Below are 17,555 nucleotides of genomic sequence, written 5' to 3'. Positions count from 1 at the left end.
CTCGGATTTGGTCTAACAGTGCGGTCCCGGAGCCAACTCATACTTGCTCACAAGCTTGTGAAATTTTCAGGACTTTGGCAAAGCAATTGTTGAATGCAACCATTATTTTTAAAATAGATAAATAAATCGTGCAAACTTACAGTGACATGGATTCTATAAAAAGGTCAGGAAAACTCAAGCTCATCACCTTAATTACTACATTTTAGGGCTCTCTGTGCTCCTGAGGATACTATTGTATCCGTAGGGTGGTAACTCTGATTACTCATGCTGATAGGCTGAAATCCATCGCAGTGGAGGTAGTTACAGCACAGAAATTGGTAAATACTATAAATCATGGCTTTCTTTTTTTTTTTTTTTTTTACTTCAGTCCAGAGAGTCAATAATTAAAACCTACCAATGCACCCCTCCATCTAGAGGTTAAAAAAGGAAAGCGGAATGCCAGCCCTGGGTTTCCTCGAGTCTATGTTGAAACCAGTTGCTCTCAGTGGGAGATGCATTTGGAAAGCTTCAAGCACCCTTCCCAGGCCCCACACACCTGCAGTTGCTGCTGGCCCCTCTGAAAGGCTCTGTGGCCTCAGGTCCAGACTCCGCCTCCCCGCCTCCTTCTGGCCTGTTTTCCGCACCCCTCCACTTTGCATCCCCATCCTGTGTTACATCCATCCATCCCCTCCTTAGGACTGATGACAGGAATGGTCCTGTTTGCCCTGGGAGCTGGGCTTCCCTTAGGCACGCACCCCGCTGCCTGCCTTGACCCAGATCATCCTGGCATCCACACACCAACCCTGTCAAGACCCTCCCAGGGCCTGGCAAGGGAGGTCGGGTGTACCCCTTCCCCTTCATGCGGTTAGAACTGGTGCTCCAAGGAGCTGCAGGCAGGGCCACCCGAGCTCTCAGCCCCCACCCGCCCCTCCCAAGGACACTACCCCTACCCCCCCTGCAGGTAAGCAGGCACAGGCAGCTCAAACCCAACCTTAAAGGTCAGCAGGGATCACCTACCACTATAAAAACCCCAGTGCTGGAGGAAGTGCTTCCTTAACACCAGCAGACCCCTCAACACCAAACACCCTCCCAGTCTCTCCTGCACACCAATGACAGCTGGAGTGGAGTGGGGGTGGCTCCTCAACCCCCCCCCCCCCCACAGGCACCTCAGAACCTCCTATGCTCCAGCCCCTGCTTTGGGCAGCCCTAAACCACACAGCAGAATTTCCCATCCTCTCTCAGCCCATGACACATTGATGAACTTCCCATCCAGTGGGGACCCACCGGGGACGGAGCCGCAGAAACAGACCATCTGTCAATCGCCCTTGGACCCCAGAGCCAGTCCTGCCGGTTGAAGTGTGTTATTTGGACGCTGCAGAGAGATGTGTTTCCTTTATCTGCGAGGCCGTTAACACCTCTCCTCTAAATGACGTAAGCTCGTTCACAAGACTCAATTTTTTTCTTAAGCGATCCTTTTAATTTTTTTTCCTAATTTCTAATCCAAGGAGAATTTACATACATTGAGATGTGTGTATCTTAAGTAAACAACTGGATAACTTTTAACAAATACTGAACCAAAATACCCAACATCTCTCTCTTCCAGAAAGTTCCCTCGTGCCCTGTGCCAATCAATCCCCGCCCCTCCTCCAAACACCCCCACCCCCAAGGCAACCACTGTTCTGATTTCTACCACCAAAGATCAGTTGTGCCCCTTCTAGAACCTCACAGAAATGAAATCACACAGAATGAACCCTTTTGTGTCAGGCTTCTTTAACTCAGCATAAAGCCAGATAATTATATTTAAGCAATTTTAATTTTCCATGCAGTCTGTGTGCTGGAGAAGGTTTCTAGATTTGGAATCTTTGTGTTGGAATCTAAAATAGCTTTTGTTGGGCCAAGCACATCTTCCCTGCCTCCCTCCCTCTCCCTCCAGGCTTCAAAGACCCTATTTTATACAGACAACTTCAAAAGGACCTCTGAGCTTTGGCTCCAGGCCTCGCCCTGGGAACCAGGGCAGAACGAGACAGACCCTGGAGACACTACAGATGGAATACTACTGCAGGAGGGCCAGAGGTCCTGCAATTCGGTCCAGAAAACAGGAACGGGAAGAGTCCATGTTGGGTGAGTGTATTAATTTCCTCTTTCTACTGTAGCAAATTGCCCCAAATTTAGCAGCTTAAAACAACAGAAATGTATCAGGTCACAGGTCAGATGTCCAGGCTCTACCGGTTTCTCTCTGCTCCAGGTTTTACAAGGGCAAAACCAAGGCGTCAGCCAGGCTGGCCTCTGATCAGGGAGTTCTGGGAAGAACCATTTCCAAGGTCATTCGGGTGATGGCCAAGGTCATTCAGGTAATTGCCAAGTTCAAGTCTGTGAAGTTGTAGAACTAAGGATCCCCCTTCCTGGCTGGCTGTCAGCTGGGGCCAGTCCTGGCTCCTAGAGGACGCTGACACTCCTTCTCTCATGACCCCCCTGCCCCCCGCGCCCCACCATGGCAGGTTGAGTCCCTGTCATCCATGAAATCTCTCTGCTTCCTCTTCTGATGTCAGCTGGAAAAAAGTTCTCTACTACGAAGGGCTCATGTGATTAGATTCCCCAGGCCCCCTACCAATAATCCAACCTAATCTCCCTGCGTTAAGATTTCTAACTTTGATTATTCCTGCAAAGTCCCTTTTGCCATGTGCAAAGTTCAGGAATCCCCAAGACCAACTTCTGGTTGATAATTCACTAGAAAGACTCATAGAACTTAGAAAATAAATCTGTTATACTCATGATTATGTGGGGTGTTTTGTTTTGTTTTGTTTTGTTTTGTTTTGTTTTGTTTTGCAGTGAGAGGACATAGATTAAAGTCAGCAGTGGTAAGAGGCTGGTGGGGCCGGGCCCAGGAGAGGCCAGGCGTGAGCTTCCAGGTGTCCTTCCAGGAGGGCCATGTGGACAGCCCTTCATTCTCCCAGCAACAATGTGTGACAACACAGGTGGGGTATTGCCAGCCAGGGACACCGACCTGAGCCTTAGGGTCCGGAGTTTTCACTGGGCTTCACCATGTAAATAGAAATGCCTGGCCAAAGGGCTGACCTCTGTCTGCAGCCCCTCCAGAGGTCAAGCTCGGTTGTGTGGCCCAAGGCTCCAACCCTAAAACTCACTGTTTTCAAAGACTATCTGGCTGGCCCAAGATCCCCAGGGAAACAAAGGCTCTCTTATCAGACAGGACCTTTCAAGGGCCCCGAGGTAACTTCCCAGGAGCTGAGGGCAAAGGGCAGATCTCTCCTTGGCCAAGGCCAAGCTCTTCCTGCACACCACAAAACTAGCATTTCCACAGGTTCCAGGATAGGGAGGACGTCTCCGGGGAGCCACTCCTCTGCTAACCCCAGTGAGGGTCACTCTTCCAGAGTCCAAGAGAGCAGCATTTCCCAAAGCGTGTGCTTTGGAACCCAAATCCCACCAGTGGTTCCCAGGAAGGTTGTATGGTCAAACAGCGTCCATACCCTCCTTTCTCGGTGACCCACTTGGGCTTCAGCAGAAGCCCAGGGAAATCCTGCCACAAAGACCCCCGCTGCACCTCACTTAACCCAGCGTTGCCCAAACTGTCTTATCCATGGAGCCGTCCTCGTGTGATCTCTAAGGTTCTACCAAAGGTATTTGGGGAAAGTGGAACTGTGCCTTAAGTAATCTTTGCAACCTGAAGCCTCACCACCAACCCTCTGGACCTCAGTTTCTCCATCTGCAGGATGAGTTATTATTTTGCTTCCTCTCTGAGCAGGTCTTTGCAAATTAAATTAGCTAACATACACAAAATGCTTGGTTCCTCCTATACATCTGACTGATGGTAGCTATTATTGTCGGATTTATTTTTAGGAACTAAAGTGTCTTCACTAACCTTACCTCTTGCTTCTTTGTCACTGTCAACACCAGGTCCAAAGAGCCCGTGAAATATCTTACTAGGCGGTCATGATTTCGGCCCAGGGAAATCGAAAATGGCCTGGCATGCTGGCAACCGGTAAGTCCTTCTCCTCTAAGGTTCCCAAAGATCCGATGAGCTAACTAACTGGAAGGACCCTGTGTAAGGTGTGTGAAGTGACTGAGGGCACCATGTTCAAAGGGACCAGGAGGGCTCACACTTTTACTTGCTGGTCACTTTTCTGTCTTAGGCATTTATCGAAAGAGAACACTCTGGGGGTGCCTGGGTGGCTCAGCCGGTGAAGCATCTGCTTTCGGCTCAGGTCATGATCTCAGGGTCCTGGGATGGAGCCTCATGTCTGGGGAGTCTGCTTCTCCCTCTCCCTCTGCTCTCTCTCTCTCAAGTAAATAAATAAAATAAAAAAGAAAGAAAGAGAGAGAGAGAACACTCTGTGTTGGAGCTGCTCCTAGAAGGGACACATGGGCCTGTGACCTAACCCCCGAGCCCTCCGGACATGGAGAACCCAACAATACTCCCTCCTCGAGCCTGCGTGGCACTGCTTGGCCTCATCAACCAGCCATACAAACCAGCCGCAGGATAACCTAAAAGGCTGCCACTCCCCATGTTTTCAGGGTTTCTCCCCAGCCTGTCGGCCCTCTGATATCCAAGCCCCATGGCCTCCCAGACCTCTGCCCGGCCTCATTCTTTTCCCATGTGGCTCCACACACTGACTCCCACTCTCAGCCTGGCCCTTAGGTCAATGTCTGGTTTGGATGACTGGTCCTCTTGGCTTTGACCTCGGGGCCCCTTCAGACACAACTCCAGTATCGCTTTCAGCCATCACAGTTTAAAGCAGGTGGAGCCCCCTTCCTGGTGCCCGAGGATCCTCCTTGACATTCAGGGAGGGAGTGTGAGTACATCTGCAGGCGATGCTGAGCCATCCACGGGAAGGAGCCATCCTGGGAAGAGATCTAGGAAGAGGCCGGGCTGACCACGCTGCAGTTCAAAGCTGGACTTCCTGCGTGCACACCATGCAGCAAATGAGTCAGGTTTGGTTTGCTTTGCTTTTTTTTTTTTTTTACACCTGACTCATCTTCTAAGAGAACCCTAAGCCATTAAGAACAATGAACATGAGGGTGTCTCACTGCTCAGTCGGATGAGCGTGTGATTCTTGATCTCTGGGGTTGTGAGTTCGAGCCCCACATTGGGCGTAGAGATCACTAAAAAAAAAAAATCAAAACTTAAAAAGAAATAAGAACACGCATGATGAAGCTGGTGAGGCTGCTAATGGCACATGTTCTGAGCTAAGCTGGGTACCAGGTACTGTGCATCTTTTCCTTGCATGGTCTCGTGTGACCCTGCCATGATCACCCCCAAGTTACCTGTCATTACCCCCATTCACAGGTGAAGAAAGGGTAAGTTACCTTTATGGGGTCACTACCGGTGGGGAGTGGTGCCAGGCTTCTTCCCCGGGCCCGTGGGCCCCAGCAGCCTCTGCTCTGCCCTGTTGCGGCGTCACCCCCAATCTCCCTGGGTCTCCTTGGCCTGACACACAGGTGTGCATCGTCTAGCAAGCAGTCCCGGGCTCTGTACTCCCTGCAAAGGACCCCTGGGGCTCTGGAGAGACACCTGCTTCAAGATGGAAGAACCAGGTGGACTCCTCAAAGGACCTCCTTCCAAATCCTCAGGCTCCCAGCTCAAACCCGCCACGCATTGGTCCTTTGGTTCCCCTTCCTGGCCCTCCATCCCTTCATGAACATGGGTGGCTCAGGTGCCCTCCCTTCTGCTGCAGTGGGTTTTCTGGGTCTCCCCCCAAACCGACCCTTTCTGGTGAGACTAGTCCAGGCTCGGTCTTTACTGCCATCTAGTGGCCCCCAGGTTCACCGCAGGGAGGAGTGTTCCAGAACAGAGAGCCGAAGTCTAGGCACCTTTAAAACGATGCTGTAGTTTAGCTTCATGGGGCTCAGAGTCTCCACCTGGCAAACCCAGGGCCAGCCTTCTGGAAGGCAACAGTCTTGGCGTGGCCCTGGGGGGGCCTGCGTGAGGAGCAAGCGGCTGCCGAGGCTCGTTCTGCTGAGGCCTCGAACCCTGGGCACTTGGCATCCCATCTGTGGGAGGCTCCCCCACCTCGGATGGAGGGCTCCACCCCTCTGCCCACCAGAGAGGCCAGAGGGTGTGGGGGGCAGTGTGGCCAGAGCCCAAGAGGGATGTGGAAGGCAGAGGTGGGCCCCGGGGGCCCAGGGGAGAAAGGTGTCACGGGTTTGGAGGTGTTGGAGTGGGTTTGTGTCCTGGCAGAGGAGGCAAGGGGCACAGAGCCATCCTGCCCCGGGCTGGCCCTCTGAGGAGTCGGGTGGCCAGGGTTCCCATCCTGCCCCTGCTGCTCACTCGGGGAGTCTAGGAAAAGGAGCCACCACCCACCTCCCTGCTGTTGCTAGAATCTAGAAGCCCTGGCGTATCCACTTCCTGCAGCTGCCCTAACAAACGACCGCACTGGGTGGCCTAAAGCATCCCAGTTGTCCTCGCCCGGTTCTGGAGGCCCCATGTCCAAACCCAAGGAGTCAGCGGGCTTGGCTCCTTCTGGAGGCCCTGAGAGACTGTTCCCTGCCTCGTCTCTCCTGGCTTCTGGAAGACGGCGACAATCCAGGTGGCCTTACCCCTGTGCACTCGTGTGCGCGTGTCTACTCTTCTTACAAGGCCACAAGTCGTGCTGGCTTAGAGCTCTAGTCCACGCCACGCAAGGACATCTTCATCTTGATTTGATCACATTGGCCATGACCCTATTTCCAAGTGAGGTCACATTCCCGGGCGGGGAGGACTTGAACGTGTCTTTTGCGGGGACACCATTCAGCCCACAGCAGCCCTCAGACAGATGGCGCATTACTGGGTTCCCCTCTTACCTTGGGGTCAACAACAAGCTCCCCTTGTGACGGACGCCCCGGTCTTGACCCTCCACACTGGGCTTGTCTGTTCCCACCTCAAAATGTCCGTCACAGCGGCCTTGTTCACCTCCCACATTCAGCTCCATCGTCCCCCATCTTTATTTTATTTTTTTAAGATTTTATTTATTTATTCATGAGAGACACAGAGAGAGAGACAGAGACACAGGCAGAGGGAGAAGCAGGTATGGGCCTCGATCCCGGGTCTCCAGGATCAGAACCTGAGCCAAAGGCAGCTGCTCAACCACGGAGCACCCCCAGGCATCCCCCATCTTTAAAAGGCTACAGAAAAAAATAAAAAATAAAAAAATAAATAAATAATAAAAAAATAAAAAATAAAAAAAATAAATAAAAGGCTACAGAGATGCTCCTACCCTGTGACATGTCCCCATACCAGCCCCCGGGCCCCACCCTCTCTTGCCGCCCCCCCCCCCTCCCAGGCACCTGCAGGTAGGTAGGCCAGCATCAGCTGCCATCACATGGGCGGCAAGCGTGTTTTAGGGTCAACACCACCGAGCTCAAGCCCCTCAGCTGAGCAGAAACTCCTCGTGGTCAACAGGGCTCAGATGTCTGCACTGCCCGATTTGTCCAGGCGGGCCTCTGAGGGACAACTGTGCTGAGTGTAACAAGGAATGTTCTAGAAAGTCAGGCTTTTCTGGATCAAGTCGTCAGTCACTTTTGATCTTTGAAGATTTTATTTATTTATTTATTTATTTGAGACAGAAGGAGAGAGAGAGAGCGCGCGGGCACAAGCGGGAGGGAGGGCAGAGGGAGAGGGAGGGCCCCGCTGAGCAGAATGGGGGGAGGGAGTCTCAATCCCAGGATCCTGGGATCATGAGCTGAGCTGAAGGCAGATGCTTAACCATCTGAGCCACTCAGGCTCCCCCGTCAACCAGTTTTGTATGCTGAGGACAGATTTTGCCCAAGAGCCTTGGGGAAGACCGAAGGCCGGTGGTGAGGGCCGCGCTGACCAGGGGAGCACGTTTGAGACCTTGGGGCGCCCCCCCGGACCGCCCCGGGGGAGCTGGTGCCGGGCCTGCAGAGCCAGACAGCAGACTGCCCTCACCCCACGCGGTCGCCCGCCCCGGGGGCCGCTCCACGCGCAATCACACGAGGCTCTAATGAAATGCTGGTTTAAAATCGCCTGATCTGCGGGAATGTTCCGAGCAAATTAAATATCCAGCATCCGAGAAGCCAAGTGGCTTGGAAAAAAAGCGCATTTATGGCTTAACAAAAGATGGAGCAGTTCAACAAGTAAGACACGGCACTAATTGGCAGCAGCCACATTTTGTTTGGCTCCCCGCAATGGCCTCGTGGAATTGTAAAAAATTGTAAAAAAAAAAAAAAAAAAAAAGGAAAGAAAGAAAGAAAAGAAAAAGAAAGAAATAGAAAACGAACATGTTGAAGCCTTGAAATGAAACACTTTAAAAAAAATAGGCTAATGTTCTCGGAGACCGTGTTTTAAAGACAGCTTTTGTTCCTTCCTCCGGGTTTTCTCAATCAGCAGAAAACACGGTCTCCACCCGACAGGGGCACAAGGAGATAAGCGGGAGGCAGGGGGCACGTCTTAGGCCCGGGGCAATTTCACCTCTATCTTATCTCCACCTTCAAGATGCATTATTTTCATCTGAAGTGAGGTTCCAATTTTTGGAAGAAAAAAAAAGCCTTTCATCTCTCCCAACCTCATTTTCTTTCTCTCTCTCTCTCTCTCTCTCTCTCTCTCTCTCTCTCTCTCCTGAGGGAAGCTCAGGGGAAAAACATTCCTCCACTTGCTACGGTTTGGGAATCCCATAAAACACGCCAGCAGCTGGAGTGTTTTGCGCTGATAACCGCCCCCCCCCCCCCCCCCCCCCCCCCCCCCCCGCCGCAGCGGGTGGCTCGTGGATGCGCAGACCCTGGGCCGGGGGTCCATGCGGTAGGCCGGAGGCAGGTGGGAGGCAGAGCCACGGGGCAAGGGGACTGCCACCCTGTGCCCACGCCTCCTGCTCCAGAAGCGAGGGGCCAACGGGTGGGGAAGTGGTGGGGAGCCCCAGGTGTGCTTCACCTGCAAGCGCCCCGCTGCGTGTACCCCACTCCCCGCTCACGTGCTGCGGGTGTTCTCAATGCCAAGGGCTGCTTTAGTGTTTTCATTTGCCCGTAACCCATGCGACTGCAAGCCCCCCTTAGCACGCTGCTGGAGAAGCACCATTTCCTCAAACCCGTTAAGCAAATCAGAGGAGGGCCTGGAGGGTAACCTTCCCCTGTCCCTTTGCATCTCTGCCCTGCAAACAGGATAAAGGAGATTTCCAGAACGACTCGCGGGGTGATGGAGGGGGGAGACAGCCTCAGGGCAGTCTGAGCCCTGGGGACCTCAGAGACCACCCCAGCTGTTGGGGCAGATGAAGGACAGGTGTCCACATGGGCCACAGTCCGTGGAGATGTGATTCTCAAGCTCTGGTGCCTGTGGAGCAAATGTGGTGAGGTCACAGTGCCTTGTGACGCCCTCCAGGGGTATTCACTGTCTTCAGGACTGATGCCTTCCTTCATTCATTCCCCAAATATCTTCAGCACCACTCTGTGCCCTGCTCTCATTCCTGAGGATTTCATAATTTAAAATTAATCTTCCGGGGCGCCCGGGTGGCTCAGCAGTTGAGCGTCTGCCTTCGGCTCAGGGCATGACCCCGGGGTCCTGGGATCGAGTCCCACATTGGGCTCCCCACAGGGAGCCTGCTTCTCCCTCTGCCTGTGTCTCTGCCTCTCTCTGTAGGTCTCTTATGAATAAATAAATAAAAATCTTTAAAAATAAAACAGATCTTCCCCACACTTGTGGAACCCAAGCTCTATGGGTTGAACAGACAATAGACCAAAACATTTTCGCTGGTGACCCACCAGCAAGGCGTCTCCGGTGGATGAGAAGTGTGTCGCCCTCCACCTTCCGCCACTGCCGAGCCGGGGCAGCACAGATCCCCTCCGAGGCCTCTTCCCTCTGCCTCCAGCAGGTCGAACCTCCTTCCACCTGCACCCACGTCCCAGGACCACCCAGCGTCCTCACTCTAGGAACCCTCAGGGCGCTTATGCAGAGGGACGGTGTCTGACTTCTAGTCTCTCTGGCCCACTGGCTTCTGTCTGCTGGGGCATTTCCAGCAGGAAGGAGAAAGATCCGTGTCCAGGAGTGCAGGTGTAGACACTCTGTTCCCTCCAACCATGGCTGAAGGATGCTGTCTGGCAAGAACCTGGTCCCGCACTCAGAAGTGACATGTGACCAGTCACACTCAGGCTGGCGTGGGGCCCAGGCCCTGCAGGATTGTCGTGTTTGCGCCTGAGTGCAAACAGCCACGGACATCTGTGGCAGCTTGAGAAATGAAAACCCTAGAGTGACAAAAATTGGACCTTATTTTATTTATCTTGAGAGTCCATCCTTTGGGCGTGCACTCTCTCTCTCCCCTCACCCCCCCCCCCATCTGTTTTGTCTCTCTTTACCTCTCTCTCTGTCTCTGTCTCTCTAGCTGGAACCATGCAACATGACACAAGAGGCAACTAACGTCCTTGTAGCCCCGAGATGACTTCAAGACCTGGCTCTTAGGCACCTACAGGCTATTCATATCTGCTCTTGGTGATGTAGCTTCACATTTTACAGCGAGTGACACTCCCGACAGCTGAGGAGGTGCCCCAGTAAGCCTGGCTCACTCATAAACCTTTACAAATCCACTTTGCAGGTGCGTCTGTTTTATTTTATGTTATTTTAAAGGTTTACTTATTTATTTGGGTGAGGAGGGGCAGAGGGCAGAGGGAGAGAGAGAGAATCTCAAGCAGACACGGAGTGTGGAGCCGGATGCAGGGCTCGATCTCACAACCCCGAGATCGTGACCTGAGCCAAAACCAAGAGTCAGACGCTCAACTGATGGCACCACCCAGGTGTCCCATATTTTATTTTATTTTATTTTATTTTATTTTACTTTATTTTATTTTACTTTATTTTATTTTACTTTACTTTTAATTGTTCGTTTTAGTAATCTCTATACCCAACATGGGGCTCGAACTCAGGACCCCGAGAACAAGAGGCACATGCTCCTCGGGCTGAGCCAGTCAGGATGTGTCTATTTTACAATCAGAAGGCTGGTGCACATGGAAATTATTTTGCTCCAACCAGCAGGGGTGGCTCCTAAAGTCCCCTCTGGTCCTGGAGGCAGAGCTTCTGACCCCATGGTTCTTTCCTCCAGGCAGACAGACATACGCGGCCTGCAGACACGGCACCCGGGAAGGGCGGTGCAGGTGCTATTGGCACTCCGTTCCCCTCCAGGGTGGGCATGATAGAGAATCCTGGATAACACCCACACCCAACAATCTGGTCACACCATCTCTGACCCCAAAAGCGACCCACCCACAATGCCTTTTAACCTTATTAGCTGAAGAAACAATATATCCTTGGGTTCCTAGCCCCAGCTTCCCTCTTGTGGAATTCAAAGGAAAAGGTAGGGGCACCTGGGTGGCTCAGTGGGTAAAGCGTCTGCCTCCAGCTCAGGTCATGATCTTGGGGTTCTGGGATTGGGGAGCCCGCTTCTCCCTCTCCCTCTGCCTGCTGCTCCCCCTCTACTTGGGCCTCTCTTTATCAAATAAATAAATAAAGTCTTAAAACACACACACACACACATACACAAAGGAAAAGGGAGGCAAGAAAAATGAACTAGCCTATCGGCCTCTCCCTGGCACAGGGTGTCCTCCTGGAGCTCACAGAAATCTCACCTAATCCTTAAAACAACCCGGGGGACAGGAATTGTTTCTAGTTCATAAAAGAGGAAATGAAGGCTTTCACAGGAGGGCAATTAACCGGGTCAAGGTCACTCAGCTAGACCCAGACCAAGGCAGGATGTCAGACCCCAAAGCCCACATTCTTGCTTCTGCAACGTGCTGCCCCCAAAATGCTGCTCCTGGCTGCAGCTGCATAAACAGCTTCAACAATCAGGCTGTCCCCAATATGTGGCCACTCTGTCAACGAAACTTTAACCTTCCTTTAGCTCTCCCGCCATCTGTCGTCTTGAGGACTCTCCTTCCTGTTTGCATCTGCCCCCGGGTTCGGGTCTATACACCTGCTCTTCTCTTTCTGCCATGTGCCTTGGAGAATGCCACCCTTCAGTCACCCTCCCACCTACGCTGTTGTCTCTGTGTCCTGGCCTCTGTCCTGAGTGTCCTGCGTCTGCTTAGACCTGCACAGGCTCCCAGGGGCATGTCAGCCCTGCAAACAGTACCTGTCAGGTGCGACACGAGAACTGCCACATTAGGTGATTCTGGGGGACACAGATTTGTCTCAAAATCTTACTTCTTGCCTTCATCCTTACACCCAGATTAATTCCACCTGCATCATAGGTGTCAGTGAGGGAAAAAAAGAAAACTACTGAAGTACTAGAAGAATACCTGCATGGGTGTTTGTAGGTTTTGGAAGTTGCCAAAGCTATCCAAGCACATGGGGCATAAATCCAGGTCAACAAATTTAGGAATACAATAACACGCTTTTATGTTGTGTAATTAATTTGCATTTCAGGCAGGTTGGGGAGGCCTTACGTCCATTAGTTAGGGCCTGCACCTCCAATTCCTAAGTCTGAAGCAGTTTCGTGGGGAAGTCGTAGTTAAAACTGGGTCTCAGATTGTGCATGGGAATTTTTAAGGGAGAAAGCAGGGACGCGACCCAGAAAGAAAGCTAACATTTGGTTCATTTGGGCTCAGAAGTGTAAACTGTCTTTTTAGCTGTGTTTGCATGTTTTCTTTCTTTTTTTTTTTTTAAAGATTTTGTTTATTTATTCTTGAGAGACACAGAGACAGAAAGAGAGAGGCAGAGAGAGAAGCAGCCTCCATGCTCAGAGCCTGAATGCGGGACTCGATCCTGGGACCCCAGGATCATGTCCCAAGCCGAAGGCAGACGCTCGACCGCTGAGCCACACGGGTGCCCTAGGGTTTGCATGTTTTCATAACCCGCATAGGTCACAATGTGGAGTAAAATCCCACTGGCAGTCAGGGGACCACACTCACCAGCTCAGGGGAGACGGTAGCCTGGAGCTGGGCCCAGGTGTGTCCTTGCAAAAAGCCACCCCTCTGCTTCTCTCTCCCTCGCCTCCTTCGCCTTCCCTCCTCCAGCAAGAGGCTGAAACCAGCTGCAACATTTCTCGCTGGCAGGGAGTGGGGAGACGGGGTGGAGGGACACCCTGAGGATCGTAATCAAATGTGTAACTGGTTTACCGAGCGGTCTCGGGCTCCAAGGCATAAACATAACCACATAAAATGGTTTTACATGTTCCCTAATCAATGCCATAAGCCATACTCTGTCAAATTGCGCTTTCCATCGCCTGCTGACATCTCAGGCAGGTCCCACTGCCTTCTGGTCTCTCTCAGTTATTAGAAATTCCCTCCTGGCCTCAAACCACAACCTCTGTCTGATTCTGTGCCTTCAGGTCCCATGGCCTGCCCCGGCCTGCCCCGGCCCAGCTGGGACCTGAGGCAGGTGTGCTGGCTGCCTGGCTCTCTCTGCCTTGGTCCGGTTCTGGCCTGACTGCAAGGTGGTTTCCGTGGAGATGGCAGGCCCATTCCCCTCCCACTGCCCTAGGGTGATGTTCAGACTCACGCTGGACGTGTTGGTGGCTGAGAACGCCCTGCTGAAGGACCCCCGTGTCCCCCATGATGAGGGAACAGGGCTGGCTGAGGACAAAGCACGAGCCTAGGGCAGCACATCGGCAAGTCCTTGAAACAGGCAGAGGGACCTTCCTCTACAGACTCAACTGCCTCGATGTTCATACTTTGCTGAGGGCAAAAGGCAATCCTAGCCCAACTCCCAGGATCCTGTGAATCTACTTTAACATATAAATTTCCTTCAGAAATTTCCTTTATCTCTAAACCCCCAAGGTACGTGTTGGCGATCACCCCCCAGGCACATGACCCACGGATACGCATCTGAAGGTCTCATGACTCAGGTTTTATTAGACGGTATTGAGTGACCTTTTCCCAACATTAGCCAGCCCCCCACACACACGGTCCTGGGAACCTTGCTTCCAAGATTCCTTAGAGACTTGCGCTCTCCCTAACCACCTCCTGACTCCCAGGGATATAATCAGCCACCCCTCACAGGCCTGGGGCAGCCTGTCCCCGGGCTTTCATAAAACCACCATTTTGCACCAAAGATGTCTCAAAAATTCTTTATTGGTTATCAGCTCAGGACCTCACCTATATTACAAAACTTCATCACCCCAGGCCGGCCAATGCTCTGGGCCCCTAGCCCTTTGTGGAGCACACCCAGGCGGTTCACGATCGCTGCCTGTCCTCGGCGTCATGGTCATTCACAAGGAGCCACAGGTTGGGGGACCCCCTGTCCTTTCTTTCGGGCTACTGCATCCCAGTCCCTACTTGCCCATGTTCCAGGGAGAGTGCTGCCCTGGGAATGCTCCGGGTTGGAAGTGGATGGGAGTTCCTACGTTTGCATGCACACCATACTCCGGAAGACCGGGCCTGGCTCTCCCGGGGCGCCTTCTCCGCCTTTTCCACGCCCCGGTCTGTCCTGAGAGCATAGCAGCGTAGACAGGAGACTGCAAGAACCCAGCTAGGAGCCTGCCCCCCATGGCCTCTCCTCACAGACCCTGCCAATGCCAACAGTCATCCCCTGGAGCCCCACTGTGTGCCCCTCCGCACTGGAACATAGAATAAAATCCCAATAGATTAAACATTTATAATGAAGCAATTCCTATACATTATTCCATCTACTCTGAGAGAAATATTCTACTTTTGCCTCCATCTTATGGTGAAAAAATGGACATTTAAGGGAGGGTGTTTTGTTCAAGATTGCATGATCAGAACGGTGTTATTAATCCATCTCTGTAGAACAAAGAAATCTTACAAAGCTCAACGATTTGCTGGGGGCCCAGGGGGTGGGTCGGCAAACCATGGCCAGTGAGCCAGATCCAGCCCAACACCTATTCCTCTAAGCCCACAAGAATGGTTTTTACTAAGAATGGTCTTTACTTTTTTTGAAATGGTCAAAAAAAACTCAAAGAGGAGGATTTTGGGACATGAGAGATTCATGTATCCTTCAAATGCTGATGTCTACAAATAAAATTTTATTAGACACAGCCACCCTCATTTGTGTACGAATTGTCTGTGGCTGCTTTGCCCTACACCGTCGGAGTTACAGAGTTGCAACAGAGACCATCTGGCCTTCACAGCCTAAAATAATTAGTAGCTGATCCTTTAAAGATAAAGTTAGGCAAACCCTGCCAACATTGATTTTTCTCCCTCACAGTTCTCTGGGTCTCCTAGGACTATTTCCGGGCTGCAGGCTGGGTTCGGGGAGGCCTCCATCTGTGCCTGTCTGGGGCCAGCAGGACCCAGGGCACGTCCTTCTTGTGGTGGGTGGAGAAAGAATAGCAGAAATGATGTAGTTTTGGAATATTGGCGAGGTCCGGAGTCAACGGCCAAGGAAGAATTCTTGAGATATCTTTGGTGCAAAGGAAAAAAAAAAAGTGATTTTATGAAAGGAGCCAAAGTGGAGGCAGGAGGAGAAGGAGCTGCTGCTGCGTGCTGCCCCACATTGTCAGGCGCTGCTGATTATATACTGTGGGATTGGGGACCAGTAAGATAAAGTCCAAAGGGACTTTCATATGCTAAAGACTCACAGGATCCTGGAGGCCTGGCTATTGTCAAGCTAAGATTGTTTTCCCCTCCAGCGAGGCATTAATATTAAAACAGTTGGGAGCTTCCTGGAGGAATGTTATACCCTTCTAGTACTTGTTGATGGGTTGCAGATTATAAAGACATTTAATTTTTCTCTACATTTCCTTCTACCTTTGTCTCCCACGTCACAAACAGATGATCGGCCAAAGGCCCCGCCTGGGGCCACACAGTTGTCGTCCCCGTCGCCCCCCCTCTCTTTCGCAGCCACCTGCCAGGCCCATTCCAGCAGGAGGGACACCAGGCTCACACACTAAAGGGCCGCAGGGTCTAATTCCATTATGAGGCGTGAGTGGAGAGTTAGAAGCCAAGATCTCATCCATCGACCACAGGTGGGGACGAAGGATTTGAATTCAGGACCGTCTGACTTGAGAGTCTGTGTTTGCTCCTCCTGCCTCACTGACTTCGATCCTGGGCAAAGTGTCACGGGTGCAACAAGGAAGAGAGTGGAAAACCTTTTGGGGGACAAGGCAGGATGGTTTCCCCATCGTTCCCTGCCCACAAAGGCTGTTCCTGAGCACCCGAGGGGACCATCCAGCTCGCCACCATCTCAAGTAGCCTGGGACCAAACAGAATGGCTTCTGGGGCCTCCGGAAAGCGTCGGGCAGAGCTGGCAGGAGCACTGGACTCTCCAGGAATGCCCTTGTCGGGACGGAAGAGCAGTTACCCGGCAGGCATCCTCCGGAGCCAGCTCCTTTCCGAGTCAGAGTATAAATAGGTCATGTGTGTCTGGAAGCCCTTACAAAGGAGAGAGGGGAAAAGAAGGAAGAAGGAGCGATCGATCCCCCCTTTCTCCCCCCCACCCTTCCCCCCCCCCCACCAGTGTTTCGCTGAAGCTGGAAGGAGCGGACCCACCCTGGAGGCTCTGGTTGTGAAAGGTTTAGCCGGACCTGGAGGAGCCACGGGGAGGCCAATGAGGGGGCGCCCAGGCCTCCCCGCCGCACCTGCGAGCACCCCCGCGGCCCGCGTGGGATGCCCCGGGCCATAACCCAATCGGACGCTCCCCAAGCAATCCACAGAGGGAGGAAGAATTTCTAAAACGTGCACAGGCAAAAAAAATAAAAAATAAAAATAAAAAAATAAAACGTGCACACGCTGCTCACTCCTGCAGCTGCTGTTTTTGAAAGAAAGATACGGGGAGAAAAGAAATGTCGCAAATAATAGAGCCGCTGACATGTTGCGGAACACCCGGGAGAAGGAGCCGATTTTCTTGTCAAGCTCCACGGGCATCAGGCCGCTGAGCAGCTGTGGACAGAGAGGACCCACGCAGGAGCCCATGTCAGAAACGTGGTGCTGGATGAGAGGTCTTCCGGGCCCACATCCCTGCCTAGATTGTCCCTCCGAAGCGTGGCCCGGATCAAATCAAACACTCCGAGGCAAGGGGACTTACATAGGTGGTGGGGGGGGGACCCGCCACTTCCTGAGAACATCTCTGCCCGCACAGCAGGCTTTACAGACGGGGCTCCGGGCAGCCCTGCGTGGGAGCGAGGCGTGACTCTGCCCATACTACACACGAGGGGACAGACTGACACAGAAACGATCAGCGACTTGCCTGAGGCAGTCACTTACCCAGCTCATGGGTAACACAGCCCATGTTGAAAATCGGATCCGAGTCCGGACCCGTGTTTTTCATTTATGACACGGCCTCCCAAAACGGTAGGTGAAAACACTTCACCTCCGAGTGGACATGATTTGGACAATGTGGGTTGCTGCAAAATTGTTTTTTGCAAGATTAAAAGCCTGTGCTAAAAAAAAAAAAAAAAAAAAAAAGCCTGTGCTCACCAATTATGAGCTCCCTGCAGCCCTGCCTCCCCTACGGGTCAAACCGTCAAGATCCGCGGCAGCCAAGTCAAGGGTCAAACCGTCAAGATCCGCGGCAGCCAAGTCAAGGCCGCAGCTTGTCCTGCTCTGTTTTTGACGACCCGGAGCCTCACTGGGTGAGAGTGAGGCCTTGGGACCCACGCGCAGGGGGCTCTCCCCCCAGCTGTCTCCCACCTTTGCCCCCGCCTTCTGTTCCCAACCGTTTCAGGTAGACAGCAAAGTGGAGAACGTTGACA

General features: G+C 52.5%; 2 long non-coding RNA genes across 4 annotated transcripts in view; one reads left to right on the top strand and one right to left on the bottom strand.

Annotated features, from left to right (window-relative positions):
* Window positions 1-17,555, bottom strand: part of LOC140597678 (uncharacterized) — a 45,744-nt gene that overhangs the window by 28,025 nt on the left and 164 nt on the right. The window lies entirely within an intron of this gene.
* On the top strand, window positions 1,679-16,319 carry LOC112920842 (uncharacterized). Of its 3 annotated transcripts, XR_011999498.1 has the most exons (6): window positions 1,679-2,100; window positions 2,225-2,330; window positions 2,809-2,954; window positions 3,892-4,926; window positions 10,299-10,508; window positions 15,637-16,319. It is a non-coding gene; the product is annotated as an uncharacterized lncRNA (long non-coding RNA). The 3 variants fall into 3 exon arrangements; XR_003235146.2 differs by lacking the exon at window positions 2,809-2,954; XR_003235147.2 differs by lacking the exons at window positions 2,225-2,330; window positions 2,809-2,954.

This window comes from Vulpes vulpes, chromosome 2 (genome assembly GCF_048418805.1).
Source record: "Vulpes vulpes isolate BD-2025 chromosome 2, VulVul3, whole genome shotgun sequence".
In the NCBI taxonomy this organism is placed as follows: Eukaryota; Metazoa; Chordata; class Mammalia; order Carnivora; family Canidae; genus Vulpes; species Vulpes vulpes.
This window is presented reverse-complemented; position numbering and strand designations above follow the sequence as displayed.